The 15,125-nt window shown below is 41.1% G+C and overlaps 1 long non-coding RNA gene across 1 annotated transcript; it reads right to left on the reverse strand.

Moving 5' to 3' along the window:
* Window positions 1-8,510: 8,510 nt before the first annotated feature.
* Window positions 8,511-9,568, reverse strand: LOC146857661 (uncharacterized). The gene is made up of 4 exons (XR_014979597.1): window positions 9,479-9,568; window positions 9,304-9,380; window positions 9,173-9,208; window positions 8,511-8,739 (listed from the first exon to the last, which is right to left on the reverse strand). It is a non-coding gene; the product is annotated as an uncharacterized LOC146857661 (long non-coding RNA).
* Window positions 9,569-15,125: the final 5,557 nt, after the last annotated feature.

The raw sequence follows: 15,125 nt of genomic DNA on the forward strand, positions 1-15,125 counted from the left end.
AAGTAGTCAGCAGGAAGATTGCGTGTCGGAGACCCGAGGAGGGAAGGAAGTAGGGAAACCAGAACAGGTGGTGAATAAAGAGACTGGTGAAAGAGAAAAGCAAGTTGGGACAGAATCAGAAGGGAGTGAAAACGAGATACCTGAAGGCCGAGTTCTGAGAAAGAGAGCTTGGAGAGAAGAGAAGAATGAAAAAAATGTCAAAGAAAGTAAATTGAAAAGAACTGTACAAACAGAAGTTTGGCCAAACAAAATAAAGAGACTAAGATATCGATTGACTCGAGTGAAATCACCGAGAGTTGAACAGGTGAATGAAGTCACAAGTCAGGATAAATCAAAGGAAGGAGAAACAGTTGTAACAAAAGAGTCCGGAAGGACAAGAAAACCTAACCAGAAGTATAAGTCGCCAGAATGGACGTATGTGGCTCTGCCTGACGAACCACAAGAGGCAGACAGTCAAGGAAATCCAGAGGAGGCTTTACTGAAATTGGTTAAAGAAGAAGAAGAATCAGAAATCCTGAAAGTTCTCTTGTCCGAAATTGGAGAAGAAGAAGCGGAGATTCCGGAATTTCTGTATCGTGAATGGGAGAAGGAGGCAAAGGACGATGAGATGCCAAACTGAATAAACAAAAGAAGCTGTTGATGTGGAAAACAATAATAAAAAGAAGAAGAAGTAGAAAACTAGTGAAACTAAGTAGAAGCTTAGAAGCTCTGGGTTAGAAACTGGTCACAAAGTAGAAGAGGCTAAGTCAAAAGACACAGTCTATTTTAGTAATGGCTAACACAGATGGTAGTAAAAGTAGATGTACATTCATGAAAAGATGGTGTAAAACATGCTGCTGTTGTACAGGATTATTAATGCTTTTATGGAGCATCCTAGCTCTTGAAATTTCATTTAAAGTCACAATAGATACAATAGAAGGACATGGTCAAAACAAAACTAACATAGGTAAAATTTCAAAGGTAACACCGACTGTAGAAACAAACATTCACTTGCATAAAGATAGGTCTATTAACGATTTTTCTAATAATGTATTTTCAAAATTATTGTATGAATATGTAAAGACTATGGACGTAAGGGACTGTTACGTCTGCATGCAGTTACCTGCTTCTGTGGCAGAGGAAGTGACTTATCATCACCTTCCAGCTACTTATGGAATAACATGTAGTGTAATAGCTAGTTTATTTTATGAGTTAGGGAAATTAGAGTATTATTTTTCAGATGTAGATAACATTTTTGCATTAGTGCCTGCTAATAAGTTAAATAAGGTAAGACCTGCTAAAGTTTTAGGTGAATTTTTCCTAGAGACTAGCGAACTAACATTAGAAGCTGTGTTTGAATATAATTTGACATGCAGTTTGCAGAAAGAAGAAAAGACATTTTTGAATATGGTTGAGGAAAGAAGGCAAAAGATGCACAAAAAGGCATCAGAAGGAAAAGTTGAGAAAACGGCTTGGGATATAGAAATGGAGAAACATCTGACAAAAGGAGAGTCTACACCAACAATTGCTTTAGATAGGCCTCAGAAAGGGAAATTTTGAGTAAGAAGAAATCAAACTGCATATGATAACCTTTTTGTAGGTAATAGTGAATGCCATGATACATACCGAATCATGGGTGGATGGGGATTTAAAGGTGGAAGAGATCCAGTATTCCCTGGAATATATTTTATCTGTGGGAACAGGGCGTATTATCGTTTGCCAGACCATTGGTATGGCACATGTTATGTAGGCCTGGTATTTCCAAAAATCTTTCACATGGACAGGGAAGAGGGTGTAAATAGTTTAAATAGTCGTTTAGTGCGTAGAAAGAGAGAATCTTGGGCAGAAATTGTGGGTGACATCTTTTATGCATTGATGCCGGCAGTGGGAATTACTCTGAATGCAAATAAAATTAGAAAATTATCTACAGTAGTGGATCGCTTGTCAACAAGCACTGCTCATGGATTCTTATTGGTTAATACTGAAATGGTTGCCATGCGTGCTATGGTAATGCAAAATCGACTTGCCCTTGACATTCTATTGGCAAAAGAGGGTGGAATCTGTGGAATACTGAAAGTTCAACATTGTTGCACTTACATTCCAGACGAAAGTAAAGACTTAAAGATTTACATTAAAAATATTACTGAATTGCATGATGAACTTGTACCACTGGAGGTTGAAGATGTATGGACAAGAATGGGAAAGAAAATAGCTGCTATTAAAAATTTCTTAGCTAAAATAGGTAGTACTATTAGAGGTAAAATTCTGTTTCCATTAAAATGTGTGATAGTTACAGTATTAGTGATAAGATTAGGGTGTATGTGTTGCAGGAAAAAGAAAACAAATAATAAAATTAAAAGAGAAAACCTTAAGACAAAAAGGAAAGATCCAGAAAAGGATTTTGAAGAGATCGGTTTAGATGATTGGAAAGACAGTATGTATAAGAAAGCAAAAAGAAATGAATATGAAGAAACTGAATTTTGAACTATGAATAAGAAGTCATTTCAATTTTCCGTAAAAGGGTATTACATTTGGGTGTTTTGTGGTGATAAAATCACCAAAGGGGGGATTGCTGGAGCGAGGTTTTCCTTAAGAATCGTATACCTCCTCCATTTTGTCGTGTTTTAATTAAAATGAATAATGGATTAATATTAATAGTATTAATGGTTTGCTGTGTTTGAATAATCAATATTACTAATTAGAAAATACACGCGGGAATCGCATTTGCATGGCCTGATTGATATATAAACTAATTTTTGTACGCATATTAATGTCAGATATTTAGAATTTGCATGTTATATGTTGCTTTTGTGATGTGATTTGTGAATCGTGCTTTAAATTGTGAGTATAAACCGCAATGTGTGTTGCTTTGCTAGATAAATACACACACAGAGGGTTTAGTGAGGGAATAACATTTTAATAGTTATTTCAAAGTATTAATTACGTTTGTGTCTCTTTGCTTAAGTTGACCTTTCTGGAGTGGCCACAAAATGGCTGCCATCCCCATTTTGACAGACAGACGAGATACAGAAGTCACTGAGTGAAGTGCGCCTGCGCTAAAAGATGAGCAACAATAACCTCGTCCTAACCCCAGGCGGACTGTACTCGTGAAGGACACTCCGGGAGGAGTGCCAACCCTAAAAAACAAAGAACTTTCTTAAACTATGAACTGTTATAATTGATGACACCATGGACACAAACCCGTGTGGGAATGAACATACCCTAAATGGATTGGAAACTGTTTCAAATTTATTAATAAATTGAGAACTACATCTAATGCAACATTAAATGTATGAGAACTAGAAAGAATGATCCTGGTTCAACCAATCAGATTTGTTCTAAAAACATGTATTGTAACATTTTTGTTGATTTAACTATAAAAGAAGTAGACTAGAGAGGGTCATTAGCGGAGTGTCGAGTCACTTTTACCTGATTTCCTGACGTTATGCTGACGGAGAGGACGGTGACACTGCTGGACAGCTGCTTACCAGAGACTCTGACGGACTGAGCAGATGCCCAATTGATTTGCGAACTGATTCTTTGATTTATGGGCATAGAGACGAAAGATCTGAATTTGACATAGAGGACGCCATTTAGACAGATTAGGTAAATATGCGAACCAAAATATTGAATGCTATATGATTTTCTTATGCTTTGATTAGATAAAACTTTTAATTCATTTAAGAACTGTGTCGGATTATTATTTGAAGTATTTTGATGTATATGGTTTCGAAGAATAAGATGTCGTTTTTCCCAACAACTAGCTGATCCATGGCCAATAGTATGGGAGGAACTGCTAGGTTATAAGGATATTAAGACCCTGGTGAGGTAGGAAGGGATAGGTGAACTTGTTGTTACTCATCAGGTAAACTGGTGAAATCCTCCTCCCATATCTCCCAGAGCATGGAATAGAGAAAGGACTCCCCTCTCTCTCGCAAGGACCGTTGATCTGAAAGTAGAATGAATGATTGGTGTTATGGGCCCCACCAGTGAATGAGTGAATGAAAAGTGGTTGTAAAAGAAGATCTGTGGTCTGGTCTGTAGTGAGGGGATTTGTGGTTTTCAGCGCTGGAGCACCAACAGGTTGGGAGGGTAAACTGACGCTGGCCACCCTCCTATGGGATTCCGCGCAACTAGGTAAACTGTGGACGACAAAGGGATTTGATAGGTGGGATATGATTGGCATCTTTCGCATCCAAGACCTATGGGAAAAGAATGACATAAAATCGTTCGCTGCCCTCCAGGGCGAGCACGAACTTGCCGACACAGAGTGTTTCCGTTACACGCAGGTGCGACATGCCTTACGTTCCGTCATTCCCAAGGGTTCCTCCCCCCCGGAGTCCTCCCCATTGGAGAGTAGGTTATTGGATGGTCACCTCCCAGAAAAGACTATTTCGTTGATTTATAATAAATTAATCTACAGCATGGAAGACACTTTAGCAATATTACGACAGAAATGGGTGGACGACGGTATTGAATTGGACGATGAGGACTGGTAAGACGCCGTGTCCTCTCCCAGGCTGGTGGCGATTCCAGCACGACTGTGACTAGTGCAACTTAAAATCCTCCATAAAATATATATGACGGGGCCTAGACTGGTGCAGATGGGAAGGGCACACTCGGAGAGACTGTCGTAGAAACTGTGGACAAGTAGGCACCTTCTTACACATCATCTGGGAATGCAGACATTCAGTCCTACTGGAAAGAGGTACACGAAGTGGTAAAGGCGGTCCAGGCGGTGTCTCTTCTCCCAGAAGCACTCAGATCTTTATTGAACATTTGGGAGCCGACTGACCTAAACACACACCAAACGCAATGGGTTACCTTGGGATATATGGTGGCCAAAAGGAATATTGCACAGGCATGGGGGGCTGCAGCTCCGCCCACACTGGGAGCATGGAAGACAAGTATGGATTGGTGCATGTTCCGTGAGAAGACGGGTTTTTGTTGCTCGGGCTGCCCCAAAAAGTGGTCCCGTCTCTGGGGGCCCTGGAACTCATATAGAGGGAACATCTGTATTCCACCCCAAGACATTGCCCTTGACGACCCGCTTTCTCCTTGAAATTGTCCTAAGTGTGTGCGATGTTCATAATTGTTGTCAGATTCTGCCTCGCTTGGACAGAGATCGTACCATTGCTATGAGCCTTGAAAGTCGATGATTGTTAATAAAAAGATAAATAAAAAAAAGAAATAAAAAAAAAAGAATATGGAAAATAATATTACCAAACACATTCTAGATATCCTAGAAAATGTCAAAGGAATGGAAAGTGGGAATTGGAGTTGGTCTCTAGTTGGCAGCTGGGGCTGGATTCTCGAAAAAGTGATTTATCTCGTTGTGGTATTGGTGCTCTGCTGTGTTCTCGTTCAGTCTTCCGTTTTGTTGTTTTTATTGTACCACTACCCTCACACCCAAAAAGAAGATATCTATTCATGATACAAATGCCACTATAATGATTTAAAAGGATATTGAGCATCTGATGAATATTGATGAAGGAATTTTCGAGAATTCCTCCCTCCTTACTGTTTCATTTTCTGATGTTGAGAATATGGAGTGCTCATAACAGTTTATTAATGAGATTTCTTATTACTGTTTATAGTTTTCTTTTCTCTTGTTGCTGCTAGAGAATGTTTTAGCTCATGGTAAAAGGAGGGTCTGTTAGAATAAAAATGTTTACGCTTACGCACTGCCCTATGAAAGTTAGCATTTGCTGCGCCATTTTCTTTGCAGGCGCCATTTTAAAGTTTTGTTTTTCTATTTCTGTCCTGTTTCAGTAATGAAATACACTGTTCTTGTTAGTGCATACCTTCTCACTTGTCTGGTGGCGAGCTTCGGGTGGAATTACCTTGGACTAGGTTTCTTTGCAAGATATGAGTGCTGAAACTGTTTTTTTCTGTATTTCGCTGTTGAGCTGCAGTTGTCTGGGAAATTCCACTGTGGGTGGGTTCTTGCCTGGCTATGAAACGTACATAATGTATCTTTATGCTTGTTGACTTCAGTCCTCTCTGTAGCACTCCTAGTGACTGTAGAAGATGGGGCTCCACTCTGAGTGCACATAAATAAACAGTTATTGGTTTGTATTCTTTACTGTCTGACCGACTCTTCATTTGGTATGGAAGGCTGAGAGGTGGTCATTAGTGCCCCTGGTGACCCTAAACGGGTTACTTCCTTCACAATGTGCTGTTTAAACACTTGCAGTGATCTCTCATAAAAAGAATGCACAGTCTCTTTAGGCTCCTGAGTTGTTCTGTCAATCTTAACTTGATGTCCTTTGCCGGTATCTTCTCTTTCATAAAGGTAATCACCTGTTGATACTTTTTCATCACCAAAGGCAACAGGCCATGAGATATCAGATTTCTCTGTATAGCCACTTGCCAATCTGCCCACAAATCACTCTGGACAACAGTGTGGAAAAGGGTATTCAAACCTATCCACAATACCTGTGAAATCTTTACAATCGATCAACCCGGTGTATCACTCCACTGGCTTCTCTCAATTTGTGGAAATTATTCATAAACGATGCAAGATGACTCCTACTCCATGGTACATGAACATAATCTCCGGAAAACAGCGTTTACAACTCTGTCATTACATTGTGCTACTATTACAACGCGGTCGTTACAACGACCGCATTGTTAGTACACGATGCATTTATATCGCAAGTCATTACAATGACTTGCACTAGGGGGCGCTGAGGTATTGGAAATGAATTCCAACACCTTCCCTACTGTTGCGCAAACTGGAGATGGAATAGTAATTAATACTATTTTTAAATCCAGTGCGCCCCCTAGTACAAGTTGTTGCAATGACTTGCGATGTAAATGCATTGCGTACTAACAACGCGGTCGTTGTAAAAGCACGCGATGTAATACATCGAGATATAATGAGCCATATTCTAATCTCCACCACTCACTTCTCTCAATGGCAAATTTGAGGCACCTTCTCCAGCTATCAAAGATGGAGGCCGCTCTCCCTTTGCTTTCTTTGGGCTTTTTTTGGACCCATCTACCTTCCCACTTGTTTAACTCACTCCATTTCTGAATGATACCAATTAATACTCGCATTTGCATTTTCATTTTCATTTCTGATGATCTCATACTGGTTATTCCATTTTATTCATAACATACGCTGTAATTTTTCTGTAAGGATTTCATTCGGTTCTACTTAAATCTACATCATACACTCAAGCTAATTCAGACAGCTTATCATGAGCTTGTCCTGCACGCTTAGTGACATCCTTGAACACGTAAATAAGTTAATTCTCTTGATAGGTCTCTATCCCGGAAAGATCAAGATTTCCTGGTATCATCTCACCCAATTCTAATTTCAATTTGACCACATCCACTGCACTTGTGAATTTACACTATTTTGGACTCCAGAAGTATTGGGCATTATCCCTTCCTGAGGACTACTGATTAAAATACACTGAGGTGAATTCCAAATGGACAGATGAGAATTTGGTGATCTCTGAGTTGGATCCTCTACAGAGGTAAGTCCTGTCTAATTCATTGTCGATGATACAGGAGCAATATATGGTAAAGTCACCCTATTTGGGACCAAAGGAGTTCTTCCAATGTCTACCCATCTGGGGGCAACAGGGACAGTAGTTGCGGTATTTGCTTCAGTTGGAACCGTCAAAGCATGTGTTGTGGTTCCCGATGACTCAGGTTTGTAGAAGGGAACTTTAGGACCAATTGTAACTGTTATTGTGTCTGGGGCACTTGAAACAGTATAGTTAAAAGGGGCATGGCTCCCTGAAATCTCTCCCATAAGATTCTGACTTGTATTCACTGGAATGGTGGCTTCCTTAGAGTCTCCAAAACTCTTTCCTGTGGATTGGGTCAAATTATAAGGATGTGAACGGGTTGACAATAACACATCCAGCAAGTCATCACTAGAATCACTAGCACTTTCTTTGCCAGATGCTTCTGCACGCTACTTTATCCTCCTTTTTCTTTTTCTTTCTCACTCATCAATGCAAGGTATAGCCTAGTTCACTTAATAATGTCAGCTCTCCATTTTGGTTGTTCCGCAACCCATCTAGCTTTGGCACAGCTACGTACTGCCTGTCTGACTCTACCCTGATATTTCTATATTTCTAAGACTTGAGCTGCACGAGCCCAGGCATTATGTGCCTCATACTGTGTGGGTCTAGGAAATGGCTTTATCTTGTACCATACCCTTCTCAAATTTTCAATAATTCTCAAATTAAATGTTTCATATCTACTTTTTCAGTAATCTTATGCTATTGACTCAACTAAATGCACGAGTAGAGCCCCACATTTTTGGCCATATAAATGACCTAGTTTATAACAGAGAGGGAAAGGCACACCTGTTTTTAGGATAAACTGAGTGTTCTAGTTCAACTCAAAGGTGCAACAGTGCTACGCCTGCTGTCAAGTCAGGCATTTGCACTAAAGGAAAAGAGATACAAACCGGCTAGGTTTGTGTGCCCCGTGCAACGGGTTACTAATGAACCCTAGTATTTTATATGCATATCTTCTAGGTCATGATAAATCAATCGAAACATGAATGGATTTAATACATTATATTTATATGTATGAATAAACAGTGTACTTTGTTCAAGTCAAATCAAAAAGAACATGATCATTCTCCAAGGTGCGTCATATTACATGAATAAACAAAACATGTAAAACATATGTAGCATTACATCATGCTGGACAAAATGAATCAATATACATATTGTTTAAGAAAAGGCCCAATGCATTTCGGGACGGACACGTCCCTTCGTCAGGGGCAACCTGTAGACAAAAATAAGTATTACTGGTGACATCCACAATTGTTTTATAATGCTTTTTGAAGGAAGACAACATGGGGGTACCAGTTAATAAATGGTATTGGGCTTTGTTGAACCCTTAATATACATGTGGTGCTAATGAGATTAGCTACCACTTATATGGTTAGTGATGTGTTTGGTGCCTCAGGTAAAGTGATATAAACTAGATCACTGTTTGAAAGAACAGTGTGTGGTTAGTTAATGAATAAAGGTGTGTTCAGACAGGAGAAGAGAAATAAAGACGGGAAAAATGCTGCAAGTATGGTGATTACTTAGTTGCTATAAAATATGATTTTAAACTGAATGAAAAATGAGAAGCTGAACACAAAAAAGAAAGATTGAAAACAATGCTAAGGTGGTGTAGACGTGAGCATGCAAGGAAATGTGAATGGGCTCACCTTGTGATTGTATATAACCAATATGCTTGCAAATTGCTGAGGAAGAATAAATAAAAATGCGTAAGCATGAGCTTTAAAAGAAACATCAAGGAGCAAGTCTACTGAATAATAGATCGCAAAACGTGACTCACCCGATAGGCGTAGAAACGGTAAAGTCAATAAACACTGTGTGCAACAAACGGTAATGTTTTAAGACCCCGAAGAGTCACTGTGGGCAAAACGAATGCAAAAAACATATCAGAAATGGGGATTATGAAAAAGCAAATGGTAAGCCAAAGAGTGTGGTCGTTCCAAAAACGTACTCACCAATAATCAGTACGTGGACGCTAATAAATTGTGCTCGATAAAGGAGTGGTGAATCTTTTGAAACGCCCAAGTGGAAACCGCGTCTATATGCATGCCTAAAAACTTGCAATAGTAAAAGGACTTGGAAAAGGAATATGGCGGCCATCTTGAAATGGAGTGAAGAAAATGAAATCCAGACTGGTCATAACAATGTTTAAAGAAAAAACTAATAAAGATTAATGTATCAATGTAAATAAGTGCATATACTAAAAAACGAAAAATATAAAGATACTGTAAATGAGATATGTAATGGTAAGATATAATGAAACCAGTGCAGGGTCGAGAAAAGAAGAAAGATTCCAGGTCAACAATCATAGTAAAAATGGAAATTAGAAAGTTGTGACCGGGAGAGTGTCGGTCATGCCCCTGAGACGCAGATAGTATTTAAAGTATGAAGGGTGTGCTAACGCTGCTTAGCGTTCTTGCAGATAGCCCATTTCCGTCCCCTCGAAGATTTGCCTGACTTCCGGTTTGATTGTGTTTCCTGTTTCCGGTTACTGATGTGTCGAAGTAACCGTATGCTGGTGTACGCGTTGTTCCTGGTTTGGAGTGGCGTTTTTCGTGCTTACAGAAGCGGCAACAATAGCCGCTCGATTCCTTCTGGTTGGTGTAGCTTTCCCGGCTGAATTCCCCGTTACCAAGTAAGGTCTCGGAGTCCGTGCCTTTTCTTCTGTTGTTTTCCGTGGGTCCTGTGGGTCCTGTTCCACATGTTGTTCGGTTGTGCAGACTCCTTGGGCTAAAACTTATATTGGTGTTCTGTTGTACTTAAGAGTGGAGCCTGAAGTTAAGGCGCCTCTCGGTCTTTATTTGGCCGGAGTGATATCTGTTCCTGGTGGCATTTATTCTTTCATATTACGGACCCTTGAATATATCGACCTTCCCTTAAACAAGAAAGGCATTTCCCACACTTGATCATGCATTACGTTCCCTTATACGTATTGTAGGTGGTGTTATCTAGCGTGGACCATAGAGCACTGTATTAGGTTGCAGCATTATTATACAGACAACACGGTAATCCTTATTCGCAACTCTGGAGATAAGGTGGGGGACAATTGTCATTTATGAATGCCTGACCTATGATTATCCGTCCCTTTTAGCCCTAATGTAACCCAATCACCTTCCGTGTAAGAGAAGAAGAAGAAGTTAGTTAGTCTCCCTCCCAGTTCGCTTGGAGAGTAAGGGGTGAGCTATAGTATCTTCACATATTACACTCATTCTCAAAGGGACTGTTGAATCGTTTCACTTATGTCTTATCATGGGATTTTCCTGTAGAGTAAAGTACAGATATTCATGCTGAGAGTTCCAAGAGAGAGGAAAGATAATCGTGGTAGGTTTACCTAATCTCGAGGGTTCACATGTTGGAGGTCATTGGAAATTGATGCACGGTAATAAAGACTTTGTTTTACAGCCGGAAGTTCCTGCCTTTAACCCTGCCGTGGTCCACCCACAAGACCTGCCTTTCTCCCCGCCTACCCTTGTTTTGTTTCCCTGTTTTCCCCTAGCGTGTCCTCCGTACTCTAGTGTCTGATAGAGTCGGAGGGACGCAGGGGACGACTGAAAACTTCTCTCCAGGATTCCTGACGCTCCTGTGGAACATACTCAGCGATCCTTACAGTGTCGGAGATGTAAAGGAATACGTTGGTGTGAACAAAATGAAGAAACGGTTGGATGAAATAATGGAAGAGAAAAAAAAAGGAAAGATGAATGAGATGACAATCATGTATAAAACTGAAAAATGTAATAAAAATGATGCTCTAGTTCAAAGAATAATAAAAGAAGATTGAAATGTTAGTGAAGCGCCATCACCATGTACGTGAATGTATTTACAGGCTGAGCAATGGTGGTACTAACAGATGGATAAAGCATTACAGAAAACAACTCATATCAAACCGGTCATTAAGCCCCGTAGGGACCATGGTATTTAATTGTTTAATCCAAAATAACTCTCTTTGTAATAGTATTTTGGTAACATCCATGCCTGGTCGAACAATGAGTCTTTCAATTATTTGAAACCGAAGTTGTGATATTGTATGTTTAAAGTCATCCCAATGGGTAGCTAAACTGGATGTGGTACTTTTATTCTTAATCTTACTTTTACGTTCTGTTATGCGGACTTTAAGTTTCCGTTCAGTTTTGCCCACGTAGATATACTGATATTTTTGTCTACAGGTTTCCCCTGATGAAGGGACGTGTCAGTCCCGAAATGCATCGGGCCTTTTCTTAAAGAATATGTATATTGATTCATTTTGTCCAGCATGATGTGATGCTACATGTGTTTTACATGTTTTGTTTATTCATGTAATATGACGCACCTTGGAGAATGATCATGTTCTATTTGATTTGACTTGAACAAAGTACACTGTTTATTCAAACATGTAAATATAATGTATTGAATCCATTCATGTTTCGATTGATTTATCATGACCTAGAAGATATGCATATAAAATACTAGGGTTCATTAGTAACCCGTTGCACAGTGCACGGTGCACACAAACCTAGCCGGTTTGTATCTCTTTTCCCATATAAATGACCTGCCATGTGTTCTTGCAGCACCTCTTCTCCTTCTCGAACAGGGACTCTCACGGCTTCCCTAATCAAATCTCTGATAGCCCTGAAAGATTTCATTTTTCAACAATAAGATCAACAATCACAGAGAGAATAAAAAAAAACATTTTTGATAAAACTTTTTCTTTTATTTTCAACAACAGTGTATCGGTACAAATCATACATCTTTACCATAGTAGCTTCTCCAATGCGTTGTTTTTCACTTTTACATCTGCACATAAATTAAGTGAGGATCGTTGCAGTTCACTGCCTCAGGTCAATGTCCAACCAACCACGAGATACATTTCGATCTGAAAAGCTACAGATCATGGTACAATAAGTGATGGAGGCCTGGTGGCCGTATATCTGCTAATCGGGAGGAGGGGAAGACATCACCTCTGTTGTCAACTGGGCCATCAGTGTTCGCCTTTCTCTCCGCAGCTCCACTGTAGGGGAGATGCAGATGTCCCCTCTGTACTTATTCCATTTTCCACATTTATGGTCCCATTTCCTGGGGCATCCTCGTCCCTTAAACACCGTCTTCTCTGCAATCATTGCAGTATCTATGTCCTTTGCCCAATCACCCAAGAGCGGGACCGTGTCCACCCCCCATTTCTGTGCAATGTTACGCTTCACAATGGTGAAGCCCATCGAGGCCCAAGCCTGTTCAGCCTGGGAGAGGTCAGTCGCCCCCCAAATATTAAGTAGGCAGAGTTGGGGAGATAGCTTTAGGGGCTTGTCACATGTCCTCTCAAGTTGGCGGGTAATCTTTTCCCAATAACACTGGATTTGTGGGCATTCCCATAATATGTGGACAAAGGTACCCACTTGATTACATCGCCGGAGACAGAGCGGGTCCGGGCGTCTACCTAGTTTAAACATGAGCTTAGCGTCAAAGTAGACCCGATGGAGGATTTTCAGCTGGAGGATCCGCATACGCATGGGAATGGCCACTTCCCTAGGGGAGGCCAGTGCGTCTCGCCAGTCATCGTCCTCGATACTTCCCAGGTCTTTCTCTCAACCCACCCTCAATTTCTGCATCAGATCTGCACGGTTATTCCCCTGTTTCTTTTAAGTAAGTGAGATGGCCTTGTGGTCCATGGGGTCCAATGTATTTACAGGCTGAGCAGTGGTGGTACTAACAGATGGATAAAGCATTACAGAAAACAACTCACATCAAACCGGTCATTAAGCCCCGTAGGGACCATGGTATTTAATTGTTTAATCCAAAATAACTCTCTTTGTAATAGTATTTTGGTAACATCCATGCCTGGTCGAACAATGAGTCTTTCAATTATTTGAAACCGAAGTTGTGATATTGTATGTTTGAAGTCATCCCAATGGGTAGCTAAACTGGATGTGGTACTTTTATTTCTAATCTTACTTTTTGTTCTGTTATGCGGACTTTAAGTTTCCGTTCAGTTTTGCCCACGTAGATATACTGATATTTTTGTCTACAGGTTTCCCCTGACGAAGGGACGTGTCAGTATGCGGACTTTAAGTTTAAAAACAACCGGTATTCCAGGGGGGAAGAGTCAGGGAGAGGGACACCCTTTGGCAGGGCAGACGAAATAGCATGACTAATCTGCAAATATCTAAAGGTCTCGGATTGCGCCAATTGGTATTTTGTCTGGAGGTCAGCAAATGTGGCTAGTTTTCCTCTCACCCACATGTCCCCAGTCGTGGATATCCCAATTGTGTCCCACTTGTCAAACCCCGGGCATTGACTGAGGTGGCCCAGGATATCAGGCTCCCAAAGTGGAGTCGCCTTTGTCAGACGTTTATGCCAACCCAATTTTCTTATGACACCGTGCCAAGTCTCAACCGTATGGGCCGTGGGGCCGGTTAAATTAAGTTTACGGGGATTGGTGTAAAGCGCCCTGTTATAGCCGCCACGTCCCATGAGCCAATCGTCTGTTCGGAAATTGGGCTCATCGTGGGGGCCGAACACCCATCTATTGACTGCAGTCAGCTGGGAGGCTGTTACACGCTCCTCGACATGTACAATATTAAAGCCCTCCTCACTCACTACCAGTCCCACAATGCATCAGTAAGGGAGTTAGCAGTGTGTACCGCCCCTTACCTTGCTGAGAGACATCAGTGGTTGTCAAAATCACATGGGATCAGAGATGGTTTAAATGGAAGCCCCGCCTTGCTATCAACGCTTGGCTTACGAAGCTTTCGTGTTAGTAATCCTCGCTGAATCCTTGTGTGCCTCGGACCTTGACGAATTCCTGTTTGCCTTGGACCTTGACTGCTACTCGCATAAACCCGCCCCTACCTACCTGGTTATTATTGGGATTCCTCGCCTCCGTATTTCCTTAAGGAGTTCTTGCCTTGCCCGTAGGACGCCGACATCGTTGAGCACCGAGGAGGGCTGGAGCCCCTCCCCTCTCGTACTGCACAGGTGAAGCGCGCTTACGGCAGGCTGCGAAGGCACGGCTCCTCACCATCTCCCGTGCCTGGTTGTTTTCATCACTGTGAGAACCCTGCAAAGCGGAATACCTCTTGTCACACGGAGTCTTCACCCGCGGTTGCCACGGGTAGGCTACACACGTTGTTCTCCTGTTCCTTTTTTTTAATTATTTTTTATTATTGTGACCTTTGAACTTAAACTCTTCCGGGACGAGGTGCAGCCTCCATTGTTTGCTTTCTTAGCCCACGGATATTATCCCCCTGGATCTTTCTATCACAGCGTGACTCTACTTACTGTGAGGATTTATCACAGTCCCTTTCTGTTGTTTTAAAAAACGTCCAAGAAGGATTGGAAGACTTGGGAGTGTTGTTCGTCTCCCTTAAAGCTACAAGTACCTTTTTTGCCATATGGCATGTTAAAACTTTATTGAAATCACCCACAGTACATGGAAACCAAGTCTGCGCCTGTCAAAAGACGGAGTCAGCGTCCTGTTCTTTTCTGCTCTTGCGGAGGTAGGGGAGGTACACACTCTTTATAACATATGTAGTGTAGAACATTCTGTGTAGATATAATCAGTAGTGTAAAACGCCCTTCTTCCTGGTCCCGGATCTTCCTGAGAGTATCATTAATTTTCCAGTTAGTTAATCT

This window comes from Triturus cristatus, chromosome 3_2, assembly GCF_964204655.1.
Source record: "Triturus cristatus chromosome 3_2, aTriCri1.1, whole genome shotgun sequence".
Classification (NCBI taxonomy): Eukaryota; Metazoa; Chordata; class Amphibia; order Caudata; family Salamandridae; genus Triturus; species Triturus cristatus.